The sequence below is a fragment of the Schistocerca gregaria genome, chromosome X (assembly GCF_023897955.1).
Source record: "Schistocerca gregaria isolate iqSchGreg1 chromosome X, iqSchGreg1.2, whole genome shotgun sequence".
In the NCBI taxonomy this organism is placed as follows: domain Eukaryota; kingdom Metazoa; phylum Arthropoda; class Insecta; order Orthoptera; family Acrididae; genus Schistocerca; species Schistocerca gregaria.
In genome coordinates, this window is record NC_064931.1 from 162,192,660 (window position 1) to 162,209,535 (window position 16,876).

Here is a 16,876-nt window from a genome sequence, read left to right on the forward strand (position 1 = left end):
GCAGTCTCCAGCCCCATGAGGGTCGGTCTAACATTGGATCAATGACCTGGCCCGTACGGCTTGGGTCATCATACAATCAACTGAATTATCGAAAAATTAATGCAGTTAGAAGGATTTATCTGACAATCACTGTCACTATTAATTACAATTGTTAATTATTCTCATTAAAAGATGCGAATTAAACTCATATATTACAGATTGTCAGTTACATTATTATTAGCGTATGAGACGCGCCAGACGGTGATCACTCCCAGATTTTTGCAGATGGAGCAGCACTGAGACTCGTCATCGTGTCGCTACGTCCAGAAAGCTTTTATTATTAGAATTTCCTTCTCTCAATTACAAGTGTTGGTGAGATGAACGGAAAAGGCTTCTATGCCAAGGATACAGCTCAATATTTACAGAGTGCGTTCATTCCTTAAACCACGACTATTATTCACTCCGAATGCTTGTGTACAAAGCTAAAAAGTTTATTTTAGGGAACACAGCATGATTCTGGGAGAACCGGCTCACAAATATTATTACAGAGAAAACTGTGTAAAACAGTCACTGTGGTCTTGTTGTTATGATGTTAGACTGTTGCATGGAGGGTTGTGGGTTCAAAACTTACCTCAACTTTAAATTTTCTATTTCTATATTTGGTTCGAGTACATTCTAGAAGTATCCACAAATGTCAAGAATCATTGTACTGGGATGTTCTGTAATTGTATACATACCGTATGTGTTCTGGCAGGAGGCAATTCGGCCCGCGCGCTTGTAAGAGCAAGTACTGAATAAACTTTCGTTCATCTAATATCGCCTTCTTCTACGTGACATTATTCTGGTGGAGACGCTGGGTATTGGAACTTGTGGTAGCGCACATTATCGACGACACAGTGGCTCCCATCAGGCCACGACAGGGCCGCCATTTACATGGCGAGAAACCAGAATTCGAGCCATATTCAACAGATCGCAATCTTTCGGAAATAGAAAAAGAAGAGCACGCTACGATGACAGCAACTGTGTGCCACCACATGAGACATCCTTCCGGGTATTATGGTGACGATGGCCAAGATCCAAACAAGTCGCTGAAGGTATGTGAGCGTGTAACGAAATTTTTACAAATGGGATGACACCGTGTATTTGGCAAACGTGTTTTTCTACTTAGAACTACTTAAACTTAACTAACCTAAGGACATCACATACATCCATGCCCGAGGCAGGATTCGAACCTGCCACCGTAGCAGTCGCTCGTTGCTGGACTGAAGCCCCTAGAACCGCTTGGTCACATGGGCCGGCGATGATTCTTTAAACAGGTAGCTCCTCATTCGGTCTCACAAGTGCTGAGTTGACCACGTACCAGACCTCCACATAACAGGAAAAAGTCTGAGGAGGTAGGGAGGTTTGAATCCAGTTTCTTTGGCACCGAAGACAACGACGGTGAACATTATTTTCGTGAATTTTTCGTCATGAGCCTTTCATAAAGAAAAAGAAACACGGAAACTGGGTGTCTGTGTTGTCCTCATCATCTCATCTTCATTCAGGTAGTGACGAGACTGGAAATGTAAAGATTGGAACTTGTACGGTCGCTGATGACCTCAATGTTCTCTCCTTCTTGTTATTTTCTTTTGCTTTGTGCTCCATAGTAAATCTATTCATTTCATCGTGGTCTTTAAAAAGGTTGCGTAATTTTCCCTGTACTTTATCTTCTTCCCTAATTCGTAATGTTCCACTATAAGACGTACCCAACGATATTTCTTATTTTTATCCTTTTCTCTTAAAAATACTACTTTGTCTATCCTTTGATCCAGGTTAATGTGTTTTCCTGGTTGTTAGGGTGCGGTATTTCGTCTTTGTTTAGCAAATACAATGGTTTTATAGCGTTTGGAGAAGTGTTGTTGATGCTCACAAGTTTCTGCCTGCCATTATTCCAAACGTCTTCCACACTTTTAGACATGAGTCTGCGTTCCTCATTATCCCTTACGTTGCAAGAGGGGCATATTGGTGAAACTGCTAGGCTCATTTGGTTAAGCTAAGAATTTGTAGGTATTTTTATGTTGACTGCTGCGTCCCACGCTGATCTCATTGCCGATCGAAGCTTTCGATTGTAGAAATTTGTCCAGATCGCAAGCCAGTTATTAAGTGGACTTTTTAACGCAACATCAGTCCTGTTCTCCTTTGACGTTGGTCATTTTCTTTTCCAGAACGCTGAGTTGAATGTAGTTGCGTTCGATTGGGAAACGTTTCAGATGGAATAGTTGGACATTTATTGGAGGGTTAAAACTTCCTGAGGCTATTCATTTAACAAGTGTGCCGTTACACTATTTGGTGTAATTTTCCATTGTCTATAAATACTACGCCGGCCGATGTGTCCGAGCGTTTCTAGGCTCTTCAGTCTGGAACCGCGCGACCGCTACGGTCGCAGATTCGAATCCTGCCTCGGGCATGGATGTGTGTGATGTCCTTAGGTGAGCTAGGTTTAAGTAGTTCTAAGTTCTAGGGGGCTGATGACCTCAGATGTTAAGTCGCATAGTGCTCAGAGGCATTTGAACCATTTTTATGGTCTATGGGACTTAACTTCTGAGGTCATCAGTCCCTTAGAACTTAGAACTGCTTAAACCTAACTAACCTAAGGACATCACACACATCCATGCCCGAGGCAGGATTCGAAACTGCGACCGTAGCCGTCGCGCGGTTCCAGACTGTAGCGCCTAGAGCCGCTTGGCCACCCCGACCGGCCTTTGAAGGTTTTAGAAGCCATAAATAACAGCTGTGTCTCCCAGTCTTGATTTAGTAGCATCCACCAGACTTGCCTTCCCCTCCCCTCCCCTCCCACGGCCCCCTCCAGCTCTAAAAAGTCTGACGAAGTGACACTGAAGCTATCCTTTTCGCACTGAGAGAGGGCGAAACATGTTTCTATCGCATAATAATTTATTATGAGGAATATCCAGCAGCATTGTTTGTAATGAAGAGATTTGGTTTATAAGCAAACATTTAACAACTATTTTTTGACGGGAGGAAGTTGCAGGATTGGAAACAGAGCTATCGTAGACGGTGGACGAGAGAGCAGTATCAACGCTGACAGCGCTGTAGACCGTCCTTTGCCATCACACTTTCCCTCTCCATCCAAAACATTCGACTGTATTAGTACCGAAAGCCGTAAATTTTCTATATATAATACAGGCAGAAAGAATAGTCAACAAAAATTTAAATGTACCATATATAGTGTTATAAAATTAGACGAACTCCAAGACATAGTATTAGAACCTAATCTAAGTCATGTAACTATCCAAGTTTCTAAATGTGTCTTTTCTTGTATCCTTAATCAGAAAACTTCCCATGATTTACCTATTGTTTCGTCAATATGCAATCATTGTATTTCGACTTTGAAGTGATACCACTTTACCATATATATATTGCTGTTCCAGATACGTATGATTTGCAACTTTCGTGTATTGGGTCAGTGAATGCCGTAGAATTCAGAAAAAGTAACACTACAGTTCCCTCGCCCTCGCACACACCCGCGTGGAACCAATGGAAGTGTGACAAATTCATCTTCTCTCGCTATAATGCCCTATCGTTCCAATAGCAAGGCGAATGTGCTGTTACTTCCCCTTCCACATCTACTCCTTACAGCTCCTCTCCACCGTTTACGACATCCGTGTTGTGATTTTGCTATTCTTCAAGTTCATCAGTGACGCCGCCATATCTATTACTTATTCAGTACACAAAATCGATAACTTTTTTCCAAGGACTCTACGACGATCTCTCTCTCCATCGACCCTTACCACAGATCTGAGTCAATTTTGAGGTAGATGATGTAGTCTAGTAGATCACTCATGCTCATAGTAGCTTTCTAGGAACATATCCACGGTATCTATCCAGACACTTTGATCTAGAATTTATGTCACATTTCTACCACACTCTATGTACAAATACAGATATCCTGTGTGACCATGTCATACATCTTTACCGAATTTTTGGACCTTTCCAATATTTTTCTATATTTATCAGTTTTTTTATATGTGAGCCTACAAGTATAAATATACTCTTATTGCTTGCAGGATCAGATGTGGCCTGCTGATTTTTATACCACCCAACTTCGATACAGAGCCTCAACCTAACCGGGTGTACACTTATTCATCCAAATGGCAAAGCCAACGCTGAAACATCATCCTACGCTGCGCCTAAGACCACCACCGCTGCGGTTTCCGCTACTTCCAACGACCCCTCCGGCATCGGTGCTGGGGGGGAGTGGGAAGTCAACACCTGAAATAGCGGAACTGTGCGTTTACAGCATCATAACGTCAAAACACTCCCTCCAACAGCAGTCCATGTGTTTTACTCTTTCTTTGCCATTTGGAGGAATAAGAATATACCCTGTCTGGGTTGCGGCTCTGTATCAAAGTTGGATGGCATTAAACTAAACAGCTAGTGACATCTGACCCCGTAAGCGGTAACAACACTATTACACTTGTAGGTTTAGATATGGAAAGAAATGGGTTAATAGCGACAGATGTCAAAAAATTCCGTAAAGACATCTGGATATGATGTCACACAGTATATCTGCATTATAGTTGGTGTGTGGTACAAAGGTGACATGAACTCTAGATCAAAGTGTCTGGATAGATGCCTTGGAAAGATTCATAGAAAGCTGCTATAAGCATGAGTGATCTACTAGACTACATCATCTCTCTACAGACTGACTGAGATCTATGCTACGGGCTGAGGGAGAGAGGACTTGTTCTAGATTCCTTGTAAAAAAATATGTGGTTTTTATTGTTACTTATACACCGATGTACTTAGAGTAAAAACAGAATCACTACACGGATGTTGAAATCGATCAAAAGGAGCTGTAAGGAGTAAAATATAAGAGGGATAGTAACAGCGCATTTGCTTTACTATGTATGTGTGAGGGAACTGTAGTGTTATGCTTTTCTGAGTGCTGTGGCATTCTTTAACCCAATACATGCTAGTTGCAAGTCATATTTATTTGGAACCATAAAAATTTGGATTTGATGTAAAGTGGTATCATTTCAGAATCAAAACACATTGACGCCAAACTGGCCTAACTATAGGCGAATCATCGGAGGTTTGCTGATATAGGATATAAAAATGGCAATTTCGATACCATAATTTTTATTTACATTACCTTGGCTCCTGATACTATTACTTGACGTTTGTTAAATTTTACAAGCCTATTTCTCGTACATTTAAATTTCCTGTTGATTGCTCTTTCCGGCTGCATCAGTTTTGGCAAATTTACTGCTTTCGACAAATGTGTAATGGAGTGTTTCTGTGGAGACTGAAATCGTAATGGCAAAGGATGGTCTAAGGCGCTGTTAGCGTTGATACTGCTTTCGTCCAGGATCGACGACAGCTCAGTCTGCCATTCTGTGAGATTCTCCAATCATACACTCCTGGAAATGGAAAAAAGAACACATTGACACCGGTGTGTCAGACCCACCATACTTGCTCCGGACACTGCGAGAGGGCTGTACAAGCAATGATCACACGCACGGCACAGCGGACACACCAGGAACCGCGGTGTTGGCCGTCGAATGGCGCTAGCTGCGCAGCATTTGTGCACCGCCGCCGTCAGTGTCAGCCAGTTTGCCGTGGCATACGGAGCTCCATCGCAGTCTTTAATACTGGTAGCATGCCGCGACAGCGTGGACGTGAACCGTATGTGCAGTTGACGGACTTTGAGCGAGGGCGTATAGTGGGCATGCGGGAGGCCGGGTGGACGTACCGCCGAATTGCTCAACACGTGGGACGTGAGGTCTCCACAGTACATCGATGTTGTCGCCAGTGGTCGGCGGAAGGTGCACGTGCCCGTCGACCTGGGACCGGACCGCAGCGACGCACGGATGCACGCCAAGACCGTAGGATCCTACGCAGTGTTGTAGGGGACCGCACCGCCACTTCCCACCAAATTAGGGACATTGTTGCTCCTGGGGTATCGGCGAGGACCATTCGCAACCGTCTCCATGAAGCTGGGCTACGGTCCCGCACACCGTTAGGCCGCCTTCCGCTCACGCCCCAACATCGTGCAGCCCGCCTCCAGTGGTGTCGCGACAGGCGTGAATGGAGGGACGAATGGAGACGTGTCGTCTTAGCGATGAGAGTCGCTTCTGCCTTGGTGCCAATGATGGTCGTATGCGTGTTTGGCGCCGTGCAGGTGAGCGCCACAATCAGGACTGCATACGACCGAGGCACACAGGGCCAACACCCGGCATCATGGTGTGGGGAGCGATCTTCTACACTGGCCGTACACCTCTGGTGATCGTCGAGGGTACACTGAATAGTGCACGGTACATCCAAACCGACATCGAACCCATCGTTCTACCATTCCTAGACCGGCAAGGGAACTTGCTGTTCCAACAGGACAATGCACTTCCGCATGTATCCTGTGCCACCCAACGTGCTCTAGAAGGTGTAAGTCAACTACCCTGGCCAGCAAGATCTCCGGATCTGTCCCCCATTGAGCATGTTTGGGACTGGATGAAGCGTCGTCTCACGCGGTCTGCACGTCCAGCACGAACGCTGGTCCAACTGAGGCGCCAGGTGGAAATGGCATGGCAAGCCGTTCCACAGGACTACATCCAGCATCTCTACGATCGTCTCCATGGGAGAATAGCAGCCTGCATTGCTGCGAAAGGTGATATACAGTGTACTAGCGCCGACATTGTGCATGCTCTGTTGCCTGTGTCTATGTGCCTGTGGTTCTGTCAGTGTGATGTATCTGACCCCAGGAATGTGTCAATAAAGTTTCCCCTTCCTGGGACAATGAATTCACGGTATTCTTATTTCAATTTCCAGGAGTGTAGTCCACCGGCTGTAAAAATACTTGAAAAATTATTGCTTATAAACCAGCTTTGTTTTTCCAAACACTGCTGTAAATTCCTCGTCAATAAGATAGTATGCTGTAGAAACATATTTTCCCCGTCTCTCAGTGGGAAAGGGATGAGATTATCGTCCGTTCGTCAGACATGTTAAAGCTGGGAGTCTGGTACACGCTACTGGGAGACACGTCTGTTACTTACGGTTTCTAAAACCGTCAATAGCGTCGCCTTTACCAGGGATTTTTACTAATGCGTTAACAATATTTGGGGAAAAATCTAGTGAGTATAAGTGTGATATTGCAAAAGAGATGCCTAATTGGTATAGGTGTCTAAGGGCTGTAATGCGTCGTGTAGACGTTGTATTAGGTGGATAAAAAGGTAGTAGTAGTAGTAGTAGTAGCTTTATTCATCCGTAGATCTCTTTTTACAAGGGTTTGGGACATGTCAAAGTATTTACAAATTTAGAACAATTTAAAATAAGCTAATTCGTATACACGTGTATTTACGGACTTCTAGTTAGAGACAATCATTAGATTTACTGCTGTAAACAATACTTTTTTTTACAAATAACTTATTAAATAATGTAATGCCACACTGTTCACTCATATCTCACTATCAGTCACTGCACACATTATACACACATTATTTCTTAGCACTTCACTAACTATATACACACACACACACACACACACACACACACACACACACACACACACAAACACACACACACACACAAGCAGTGGTGATCTCTGGGCCATTTTCTGTACTAAAACTTCCCATTTACTATCCTGAAAAACTGAGTGAGCAATCCTCCATAATGAGTGAGATATTGAGTTTAGATTAGATTAGATTAGATTAGTTTTTCGTTCCATAGATCCGTGTTGAGGAGATCCTCGTGGATGTGGAACATGTCACCTTTTTTATTTTTTATTTTTATTTTTTTAAGCTGAAATAACAATACTAATACTATAAATGTATACAACACATCATTTGTTTCTATTAAAAAATTCGTCAATGGAGTAGAAGGAGTTGGCCACTAGTAAGTCTTTCAGGCTCCTTTTAAACTGATCTCTATTTGTAACTAAATTTTTTATGTTTGCTGGCTCAGAAAGAGGTGTTAGAATTGTGCTATGCATAGCTTGGGGGTAAGTACTTCTAGAAAGGAAAAAATAAGGAAAAAAAAGTGAAGGTGTTATGTGGAATTTGGGATGTTTTATAATCATTATTATTTTTATTTATTTGTATAACATTTTTTATCAAACTCCTACTCTGTTTTATCTAAATAATCCTTCAATCTATAGAATGTACTGCATAACAGGTACTTTTTGGCTGTTTTTTTTAAATAAGTGTAGTTTGGCAATTTCTTTAATCTCTTTTGGTAATTTATTGTACAGATTTATTCCTTGGTAGAAAATGTTGTTTTGAGTTTTATGGTCCTCGAGCATGGATGTGTGTGATGTCCTTAGGTTAGTTAGGTTTAAGTAGTTCTAAGTTCTAGGGGACTGATGACTTCAGAAGTTAAGTCCCATAGTGCTCAGAGCCATTTGAACTATTTTTGAGTTTTATGTTTATTTTTTAAGGTAAATGTAAGTTGAGTCTATCTCTTATAGCATGGTCATGAACAGAGCTATTTGTGCAGTAATTGCCAATGTTATTTTTGATGTGTACAACTGACTGGTAAATGTACTCACATGGAGCAGTTAAAATCCCCAGTGTTTTGAATAGATCTTTACAATGAGCTCGACTAGTATTTTTGGTTATTATTCTTATGGCTCTTTTCTCGAGTTTGAAAATTGTTTTCATGTTTTGTGCATATTTTTCTTCCAAAAAAGAATGCTATAGCTAAGAATTGAGTGTACATATGAATAATATGTAACAAAAAGTCACTGCATGTTACACACTGAAGATAGGATTCTAAGGGCATAGTTTGTTGATGACATTCTGTTTGCATGTACCTTTGTGTGTTCACACCACGTGAACTGAGAATCAATATTCATTCCTAGAAAATTTGCATTTGTTACAAGTCTATATGGGTGCCATCTACATTTAATTTAACATTGTCGTTTTTCCTCTTCAAACTGAAATTCATGGTATTAATTTTCTTCATGTTCAGTGTCACTTAACAGCTTATTGACCAATCATAAACTTCATTGAGAGTTTCATTTGCTTTTCGTCAAGGAGCTATCTCGTTTTCTCAGTGACTATAATATTGCTGTCACCAGCGAATAGAATTATTTCAACATGAGTAACACTACTGGGAAAGTCATTGATGTTTATCAGGAACAGTATTTGTCCTAATGAGCTACCTTGCAGAATCCCTATATTAATGTATTTTGATTCTGATAAGTGTTTTACTAAATATTTAAATCTATTTGAAGTATGTGTTTTCTCTACTCTTTGTACCCTATCTGTTAGGTATGATCGAAACCAGTCATTAGCTACCCCTCTTATTCCTAATGCTTCTAATTTATTTATAGAATCTTGTGGCTGACTGTATCAAACTTCTTAGAAAGATCCAAAAATATGCCTGTGACACACTAATCTTTATCAAGAGCATCAAGTACAACTTTTATGAATTCTACTATGGTTGACTCCGTATCTTTGCCAAACTGTGACTCGCTTAAAAGATTGTTTTTATTGAGGTAATTCATTAATCTGTCTTTCATAATCGTTTTTATTATTTCTGAGAATGCTGATTGCAGGGAAATTGGCCGGTAATTTTCTATGTCTTCTGCATTACCTTTCTTAAGCAAAGGTACAACTCTTGCCTGTTTTAACTGCTCTGGAAATGTCCCTGATGTGAAGGATTCATTTATTATATTTGTCAAGGGGCCTTGTATAATCCCTATGCACTGTTTCGGTACACACATTAGTACTTAATCTAAGCCTACTGACTTTTTTTTAGGTTTTGAACAGTTTTATTGACTTAATTCTCTGTGGTTGGAAGTAAGATCATTGTATTTAGTGCAACATTATTTACAGCCTATACGATCAGATCATTGTATTTAGTGCAACATTATTTACAGCCTATACGATCCACAGTGCTTTCATGTCTACTAGGATGTTGTTTTCTGTTCAAATGGTTCAAATGGCTCTGAGCACTATGGGACTTAACTTCTGAGGTCATCAGTCCCCTAGAACGTAGAACTACTTAAACCTAACTAACCTAAGGACATCACACACATCCAAGCCCGAGGCAGGATTCGAACTTGCGACCGTAGCGTTCTCGCGGTTCCAGACTGTAGCGCCTGGAACCGCTCGGCCACCCCGGCCGGCCTGTTGTTTTCTGTCCTTGGTACGTATAACCGTTGTCCTCTATTCACAATATAGACTAAAAAGATTACACAAGAGGGAGGAAAGTGGTAACTGTGGTATCAATGTTCGATACCACACTCGTTAGGGGTTGCGGCTTTTATCAAGTTTTTAGCGAGTTCTCGCCCACTCTTGCCAGGGACGTCAAGTAGTAAAGTAACATAACCTTCAGCTGATGGGAAGCAACCTCTAACAAGGCGCTTAGTAACTTATGGCCTAAGTGAGGCCTCAATAGTTATTTGTTTATAATTATATGTATGCAGCCAAGAAGAATCCTGTAGAACCAGTTAAGTACAACATATATTATTTTTTACCAACGACCTCTAATTATTTTAGTCGTTGCAGATCCAGACCATGCATCCAGCACCTTATCGACGTTACTGACAAACCTGCTGTGATTTATGTGTTTCTATTTAACATTGGCCACCAGTCAACGTTGCCGACCACTCGTTCGTCGTCATCATAACAGTAAATACACAAGTTGATGTTAAGATCTAAAACACCACGTTCAGGTGAGTTAAGGTAGATATGAGAGACATGTCTAAAGTCACACCTATTCCCGACAGCCAGGTCGAATAATCGGTTATATATCTATATCCCTATAGTTATCAAACTACAAAATATGCAGTCCAGAGATTGACCTACACAATAGTAGTGAAGTGACATGTGTGTAAAATTACAGACTTACGTGAGGTCAACCCACAAACACCCAGAGAATTAATGTAGATATGACCTGGTAAAAGCATTTGCAACCCCAGCGAAATGGACTGTTAAGGGGTGTACTGACAGATGACTGTGCATTCGTAATAAGTAAATCAGTATGGAAAATTCTAGCGAGAGTAAATTTGAGAATGCAAAGAACAACTACGTACCTGCTCCAGCGTGTCTAGTTGGTTGTGCTGTAGAATATGTTATGCCTTTCTGAATCGGATAGGAGATATTGTTTGTCGACCAGACCTATTAAAATTACCGAAAACGTTCCGCAATTTGTCTGCTGGGGATACCAGCTGAGATGGAATCGAAGATGATGGCTTTTCTGGTAATGGATCCTAAAATTCGAATACCTCTTATACACTACTGGCGATTAAAATTGCTACACCACGAAGATGTGCTACAGACGCGAAATTTAACCGACAGGAAAAAAGCTGCTGTCATATGCAAATGATTAGCTTTTCAGAGCATTCAAACTAGGTTGGCGCTGGTGGCGACACCTAAACGTGCTGACATGAGGAAAGTTTCCAACCGGTTTCTCATACACAAACAGCAGTGGACCGGTGTTGCCTGGTGAAACGTTGTTGTGATGCCTCGTGTAAGGAGGAGAAATGCGTACCATCACCTTTGGTAAAGGTCGGATTGTAGCCTATCGCGATTGCGGTTTATCCTATAGCGACATGGTGCTCCCGTTGGTCGAAATCCAATGACTGTTAGCAGAATATGGAATCGGTGGGTTCAGGAGGGTAATACGGACTAGCAGTCGAGATGACAGGCATCTTACCCGCATGGCTGTAACGGATCGGGCAGCCACATCTCGATCCCTGATACGACAAAATTTGTCGCACCAAGCGCCATACGTCTTCTGCCGCGCCACATGTTAGACGGTGTTCGTCCGTGTCTGGCATTCCGCAGTCTACACATAGAGGCGATTCCGCAGTATTTATGTTGTGGAGTCATGATCGGGTGATCTGTTTACCGTTGGCTGTGATGTACCATGCAGATCGGACCTATGTATCCACTGTAACAGTTCTTATCGTCCGCCACACCACCTTCCAATTAATCTGAGGGTTTTGGTCTCTACGATGTTTGGTGGGTGCCTCTGCTGTAGGACGCGATATATATATCGCGCCGACGCCAGTTTCGTCGGTGGTACTGTGATACAGACATAGCGGTGTTCAATGTAATAGTTCCCGAAGTAGTAGAAGGGTGGGGGGTATGTCTTGCGTCTTCAGTGGGGGCATAAGGGAGGACGGAGCTAAGGACGCCACCACAAACCTGTCAAACTTTCCTGGTGGCGGCCCCACAGCTTGATGTTCAAGCTGACATGCAGGGCCACAGCTCTGTCGTGGACATGGACTAGACCAAGACCTCCCCTTTCTGGGGGAAGGGTCAGCGACTCGTAACTGACTTTGTAGAGCATGCCAGTACTGACGTAGGCTCCGAATGCCGCTAATAGGCGTAGAGCCATCAGTAACCGCACTGGAAGGACACGCGCTATGTGTGCAAGGCGCGATGCGAGGTAAATTTTGACAGAATGTGTCCTTTGAAGAATGTCGAGGGTTCGCAGACGAAGGTTGGACCCGAATTTGTTGTAATAAGCGGCGGCAGTTAAGGGCCGCAGTGCGCCGTATGTCGTCGTGACTCTATTCAGAGACATATGATAGTGCCACGAAGCTGTAGGGGGTCGACATACGCTGGGGTCAACCCGTCTCCTACGGCCATGGCGACCGATTTGGTGACGTTGAGACAGCTGCCGGAAGTCACACTGTACGTGGTAATCCATTCTAGTGCGCTGATTACATCGCCACGATTGCGGAACACGAGAACCAGGTCGTCGGCATATGCTGTACAGCGAAATGTGACGTCAGGTAAGGTGAGACCGGTGAGGCAATGAATAACGTCGAAAAGGGGCAGCCTTGACGCACGGATCGGAAAATCGGGAGGGACTGCGAGAGACGCCCGTTAACGAGCGCTCTGGAAGTCGCCCCTTGGAGGAGACGCATCTCGAGGTCTGTGAATTGCCGTGGGAACTGCATGTGTTGGAGAACGGACGTTAAGTATGCGTGATCCACTAGACCAAAAGCTTGGCTAAAATCTAGTGATGCCAGAGCTCCCGGGGTGCGGCGTGCCCTGGCTAGGGCTACTACGTCACAGTATCGACACAGTGCTGTGTGGATGTTGTTGATACCCCCTAGGGAAGTCTGATCTGCTGAGATGACGTAAGGTAGGGTCGGTCGTAGACGGTTTGCTAATAGTCTGGTGAATATCTTCATCTCGCAGTTGAGGAGTGTTAGTGGGCGGTAATCTTGTATTCGAGCCCCACCTTTAGGTTTGTGAACCGGTGTAAATATTCCTTCTACGAATGTCGAAGGAAGCGGCACCGCGTATGACATAAGCTCCCGACAGATTTCTGTCAACTTGGGATCCAGTAAATACTGGAAAGTTCTATAAAACTCCACAGGGAGCCCAACGGGGCCAGGAGACTTATTCGCCGCTCCTTTACCTATGGCGTCGATAACTTCGTCTTCCCTAATTTCGTTCAATAATTCAGTTTGTAAATCCCGTGGGACAATGCCGTAAACCAGTTGTGAGACTCCTGGCACCATCGTCGGGTCGGAACATTGAGTAGAATAAAGCTGTGCGTAATGGTTGAAGAAGGCTATACCAATATGGCGTTGTGTGGTGTGATGACGGCCGTCCTCAGTGGTGAGGTATGTATCAGCGCCCGTCTTCGCAGTGTACGTTCTCGAATGACGTGGTACATGGTGGGTCGTTCCGTTGCGAGTCTGTCTTGTGTTAGCGCTCGGACGATCGTCCCTTCGCGGTGTCGTCGCATATGGGCTACGATCTGTGCCTTCGCACGCTGAACTGTCAACTATTGTTCCGGTGTGGGTGGCAAGGAGGCGCATTCGCGAAGGATGGCGAAATAAAAATCGAGAGTCTGCCGCCCCCAAGCAGCAGTATCAGGACCATACGTAATAAAGGTGCTCCGTAGGGCCGGCTTGGCGCAGTTTAACCACCAACTAATCGATGTAGGATTCGTCGGGAGGCGGCGGACGCACAAACTCCACGTGTCTTCGATGGCGTGTCGACAATCCCTAACAGCGAGATGAGCAAGGTTTAATTCCCAGGGATGTCTGCTGCGCCACACCCGTTGGCGACGAAGGGTGACAGCACATATATAGGCCTCGTGATCAGAAAAAGCTACCGGCCACACCTCCGTGTCGAATATTTTACAGTTCAGGTGAGTTTTGAACTCAGGGCCCTCCATGCAACAGTCTAGACCATTCAGCTATGGGGGCGGACTCGTCGGCCATGAAGTGGAAGGTCGGCAATGTTAAGAAATGGGGGTAGAAAATACCAGCCCTTCTTTTCTTTAGGCATGTGGAGAGATAAACCAAATGCGTTAGGCCTATAGAGGGTATTGTGAAAATGTATGTGTCTAAAATGTTCTACGTCTAGGAAACTTGTTATTCATATATATTTAATCAATGAGAAATATTACTGAACACATTTTGTTTCTCGATTAAAAACCGGGAAAATGATGTGTCCCGAGTGATTTATTCGCGACACCAGGACATTTATGTGAAAACTAGCATTGTTCCTGCAAAACCGGGACGTCTGGTCAGCCTGATTACATGTTTGTTGAGGACTCTGGTTTTTCTGTAATCAGTGATAGAGACCATGCCTCACTAGACCTGTAAACACTACAGTATGTAACAGATAATGAGAATAATTTAGGTTCCTTGAACAGATATCCAACTGTACAAAAACTTTTCCATAAATACAATAGTTCTGCTACTGTTGAACTACTGTTTGCCTTTCGTGGACTGATAATGAAGCCACTTAGACGGAACATGAAAGGTGAAAGATCTGAATAATTATTGATATTAAAACCAGTGAAATAAATGGTATGTAAATACTAACTAGAAGTATTTTACTTGAATATATATAAAATACGTAATTTGCATTTTGTATTTAAATATGTTTATTGAAAAATGGAAATGAGCGTTTGGCGTCATTTGCCGAGAGGCCCCTTGCGGGGCAGGTCCGGCCGCCTTGGTGCAGGTCTATATTATATTCGACGCCACATTGGGCGACCTGCGCGCCGGATGGGGACGAAATTATGATGAAGACAGCACAACACCCAGTCCCTAAGCGGAGAAAATCGCCGACCCAGCCGGGAATCGAACACGGACGTGTAGGACAGCAATCCGTCACACTGACCACTCAACTATCGGGATGGACAAGAGATTTATTTAAAAACATTTACTACATACATCAAAAAAGTTTTGCATCACCTCAGTTTCGAGAGTTCCGGTACCTGTACAGAAAATTGGAATAGAGATCAACGTAAACATCGTTTCCGCCCTTTCTATTGCTCATGAAAACCACACATTGCATGTTGTACCACCATACAGCGAGACCTTCAGAGGTGGTGGTCCACATTGCTGTTCACACCGGTACCTCTTATACACAGTAGTACGTCCTCTCGCATTGATGCATGCCTATATTCGTCGTGGCATACTATCCACAAGTTCATCAAGGCACTGTTCGTCCAGATTGTCCCACTCATGTAAGGCAACTCAGCGTAGATCAAAATGTTCAAATGTGTGTGAAATCTTATGGGACTTAACTGATAAGGTCATCAGTCCCTAAGCTTAAACACTACTTAACCTGAATTATCCTAAGGACAAACACACATACCCATGCCCGAGGGAGGAGTCGAACCTCCGCTGGGACCAGCCGAACAGTCCATGACTGCAGCGCCTTAGACTACTGCGTAGATCCCTCAGAGTGGTTGGTGGGTCACGTGGTCCATAAAGAGCCCTTTTCAATCTATCCCAGGCATGTTTGACGGGGTTCATGTCTGGAGAACATTCTGGCCACTCTAGTCGAGCGAAGTCGTTATCCTGAAGACAGACATTAGCAAGATGTGCACGATGGGGGCGTGAAGACGAATGCATCGCCAATATGCTGCTGATGTGGTTGCACTATCGCCAGAGGATGGCATTCACGTATCGTACAGCGGCTACGGCGCCTGCCATGACCACCAGCTGCGTATGTCGACCTCACATAACGCCACCCCAAAACAGCAGAGAACCTCCACCTTGCTGCAGTCGCTGGACAGTGTGTCTAAGGCGTTCAGCGTGACCCGGTTGCCTTCAAACGCGTCTCCATTGTCTGATTGAAGGTATATGCGACACTCATCGGTGAAGAGAACGTGATGCCAATCCTGAGCGGCCTATTCGGCATGTTGTTGCGCCCATCTATATCGCGCTGCATGGTGTCAAGGTTGCAAAGATGGACCTCGCCATGGATGTCGGGAGTGAAGTTGCGCATCATGCAGCCCATTGCGCAGAGTTTGAGTAGTAACACGACGTCCTCTGGCTGCACGAAAAACATTATTCAACATGGTGGGTTCCTCCGAGCCATAATCCGTAGGTAGCTGTCATTCACTGCAGTGGTAGCAATTGGACGGCCTGAGCGAGGCATATCCTCGACATTTCCTGTCTCTGTACCTGCTCCATATCCGAAAAACATCGCTTTGGTTCACTCCGAGACGCCTGGACAGTTCCCTCGTTAAGGGCCCTTCCTGGCACAAAGTAACAATGCGGACGCGATCGAACGGCGGTTCTGACCGTCTAGGCATGATTGAAGTACAAACACGAGCCGTGTACCTCCTTCCTGGCGGAATGTCTGAAACTGATCGGCTGTCGGACCCCTTCCGTCTAATAGGCGCTCCCCATGCATGGTTTTTTACGTCTTTGGTCGGGTTTAGTGACATCTCTGAACAGTCAAAAGAATTGTGTCTGTGATGCGCTATCTGCAGTCAACGTCTATCTTCAGGAGTTCTGGGAACTGGGATGATGCAAAACTTTTTTTGTTGAGTGTGTATTTTCCTTTGAAATAGAAAAAAAATCAATTACTTTCATTTTCAGTTTAAATACTTTTAATAAACCATTTTACACGTTTCTATGTCGCACCAAATCACTGATTAGCAGGTCTGATGGTTCTCTTGTCAA